General features: G+C 48.6%; 1 pseudogene; it reads right to left on the bottom strand.

Moving 5' to 3' along the window:
• Window positions 1-1,059: 1,059 nt before the first annotated feature.
• On the bottom strand, window positions 1,060-2,619 carry LOC102494188 (cytochrome c-like; annotated as a pseudogene).
• Between the last annotated feature and the right edge of the window lie 990 nt (window positions 2,620-3,609).

Here is a 3,609-nt window from a genome sequence, read left to right as displayed (position 1 = left end):
AAAAGGATGAGTTGATAAAGGAATAAATTGGGCAGGGGAAATTAAACACCTGTGAGATGAGGGAGGGTTGCAGAGAGTCTAAACTTGTCCCTCTGTTCCTCATGGTCATTAAAGGCTAATTGAGCCCCTGGAGGGAAAAGGTTCCCAAGCTAAAGGAAGCTGGGGGAGAAGGCTGAGGCTCCAGGGGGCAAAGCCGGAGGGGGGCCCTCCAGCACCATCTGTCCTTGGTGACTGGGAGGAGGCACTGAGTCCAGAGCCACTGTCAGGGCCTGCATCTGGAAGTGGTCGGGAAGCTTTGCTCCATCCAAGGAGAACAGACCGGAATCGGGTTGGACGTAGGAGAGGACCCCCAGAAAACGGAAGCTGAGATGGCGAACCGTCAGGACGTGTCTGTCACCCAGCCCAGGGTTTGCAGGAGAACTCAGACTTCGGTCCGCAGAGCAGGCCCTGCAAACACCCGGGGTCCCATGAGGACGGACTGAGCACGGGCTTCCTGGGCTTCCAGAGCGTCCCACTGATGCAGGAAGTGCGGGCGCGTGGGCCAACACCCAGTGCAGCCGCGGCCAGCCGTCTGTCACACTCACCAGGCGGAGACGGACACGGCGGGAACAGCGGAGTGGGGAGGTGTTTTCTTTAAATCTGTCATTTGGTTTTTAGTTATCTTAAGTCTTATGACGGCATAATTTACAAATCTATGCTGACTGTGTATCTCTTTAATCCTTCTGCGAAATGGGCAAAAGCTCCATTTCCAATCACACACACACAGTGGTAGTTCAGTTTCTATGTGGTTCGGAACAGTTGCCTAACCATCCTGAACGATAACTTAGTCTGACTGAGATCATACCACTCAAAGGTTTCATTTAACATGCTACTAAATCTTGTCACACCGCCGGGCGCGTGTGCGTGCGTGCCCAGGATCCCGAGAGGAGAATGGAGGAGAAGGGATTGCGGTGTGACCATCCCTTCTGGGGGCTGATTTCTTGCTTTCTGTCTCTCTGTCTGGCTGGCTAAGGCCAGCCCCCTATAGCAAAAATCTCTCAAAAAAAAAAAAAATTGTCACACTGACTTTTAAAAGCGTCTGACCTTACAAATCATTTATAAATATGTGAAGCATTACATATTCTTTGATAGTATACATAAACCACTCTAAAATGTCTTTCAATAGGTAAAAGGCAGAGTTTTGGATACAGGGAATGCTAGTGAAATTGGTAGAGTTAGGACCAAATTATATAAAGTAGACATCACTACCTTATCTGCAGCCTTTGCCTTAACAGGTTGATAACCACGAATTAAAACACAGGTGAGACTGCTTCGTTTTGAGAAGTGAAGGGATCTCGCCAGCATTTATATACACACATAAGCAGTTACTACACGCCTAAATAGAGCCAGTCCCCAGTAGGCTTTGAGACGCATTCACCACCCCTGTAGAAAGACGAGACCACTAATGAATGACCAGTTATATCTTCAGAAAGGGCGAGTAGAGATAGCACTTACTGAACTGAAATTACTATCAAAATTTAAAAAAACAACAACATTAATTTAACCACAAGCCAGTTTTACTTAAATCAAACCGTCCAACAAAAACATCCTTTCAGCCATTCATGGTCTGGGCGTGGGGTCGGAGATCAGTGAAAATGTGGTACACGTGAAAAGGTGAGACATTTCGCCACCAATAAGGCAGTGGCCACCTACTGACTAGTAGCTTCTTCAAGATAAGCCGTCCACTCTGCTCCCTCGGACTTCTCTTCAAGGCCAGCGAGGATCCCTTTTGTTCCAGGGATGTCCTTGGGATTCTCCACGCCCTCCCTCAGTGTACCCTCTGCCCGGGGGATGCCTCTGTTCCCGTTGGCGTCTGTGTCAGAGAATCCAGGGCCTGACCTGTCTCCCGCCCAGACAGACCACGGCGATTCGGGCCAGTCTCGTGCTCGCCTCCCTTTCCCACGGTGTGGACTGGGCACACTTCCGAACAGAATCCTTCTTGGCTTTCTCAACATCGCCCATTTTGAATTCTCTCTGTTGTCGCTTGGGAATACAGAGTAACCGCTCAGAAGCCAGACGACCCGCTCTCTCGGAGTGGGGCGTTTATTAAGAGAGGGAAGAAAGATCGGAGCTCCCAGGCAGGGAGTGGGCCCTGGAAACCGGGTCGCCAATGACAGGCGAGGGGCTTCTATCTGTGTCAGAGGGGCTTTGTTTGAGCTTCGAGCTCCTATGTAGGCAGGTTCTGTCTCTGAGCTGACTTCCTGTGAGCTTGCAGAAGGACTGGCTGTCCTGTGGAGGAGGAGGGCCAGGCATGGACGAGCTCAGTGCTGCTCAGAAGGAGGGAGTGCTAGAGGGTGGCAGAGCTGAACCGGGTCCTGTGGAATCCTCGGTTCTTTAGGTCCTGCCCCGAGACGCAGAATGAAAAATCACAAACACTGGTACAGTAGGAAGAGAGTTTAACAGAACAGGGAAGATTTCTAATAGGAAGGAAGTTCACCCCCAAGCCTGAAAGGTGTGCAAGCAGGCAGCTGCCCGAGAAGGACAGGTGCACGGGCCACAGGGTTAACTATTCCTTTATTTATTTTTTTTGAGAGGTTTTTGCTATAGGACACGTGCGCTCGCCAGAAAGACAGAGAGAGACAGAGAGACAGAGAGACAGAAAGCAAGAAATCACCCCCCGGGTGGGATGACCATGCCACAATTACTTCTCCTCCATTTTTCTCTCGGGATCTTGAGCACACATGTACACGTGCCCAGTGGGAATTTTTAAGCTACCAGGTCCGGGACTTGAACCGTGGTTGACTACATGGGAGTCCAGCAACACAGCCATTACGCCAAGTGCTGGTCCCATGTATCCCTTTTTTTTTTTTTTTTAGAATTATTTTATTTAGCTTTGTTTACTTATTTAATTTAATTCATTAACTTTTTTTTGAGACGTGGCACGTGCGCCTAAAAGAAAGACAGAAACAACCAGAGAGGCAGAAAGCAAGAAATCACCCCTCAGAGGCAATGGCCATGCCGCAGTCCCTTCTCCTCCATTCTCTTCTCAGGATCTTGGACATGCATGCACATGTGCCCAGTGTGAGTTTAAGCCACCAGGTCTGGGACTCGAACTGTAGTCAGCTACATGGGAGTCCAGCGACATAGCCATTACACCAACTGCTGGTCCCCCTCCTTGTAATTCTTGTTGTTAAGTTAACATGCTTCAGTTATTCCTATTAATGGTCTTTAATGTTGACAAATTTTGTTATTGTTTGTACATGTTCATGAGCTACTGGTGTATGCTAAAAGTTAGAGTTGCCAAAATTTGCTCAATATGGAAGTATGAAATTCTATTTTTACAAGCTTAATAGCTCCTCTAAAACATCCAATTTCCCAAGGCAGAAAAAGAAAAGATAAGCATGGGAGGTTATTACACATTGGGCCTATGTATATCCAGGACAAAAGCTGAAAAACGACTGTCTAACAGCTCAATAGGGCGAGAGTCTCTAGCAATGGGGGAGGAGGGCAGGTTGAGGCTAAGAACTCAGGCTTCCTTCTCCCCCAACCCCTGGCCTCCTTGTGCTCCTTCTGCTTCTTTTAGTTAGGCCTCTTCCCCCCTGGACTCTCCCCTTAGTTAAATGATCAAGA

This window comes from Tupaia chinensis, unplaced genomic scaffold (assembly GCF_000334495.1).
Source record: "Tupaia chinensis unplaced genomic scaffold, TupChi_1.0 Scaffold142393_1, whole genome shotgun sequence".
In the NCBI taxonomy this organism is placed as follows: domain Eukaryota; kingdom Metazoa; phylum Chordata; class Mammalia; order Scandentia; family Tupaiidae; genus Tupaia; species Tupaia belangeri.
This window is presented reverse-complemented; position numbering and strand designations above follow the sequence as displayed.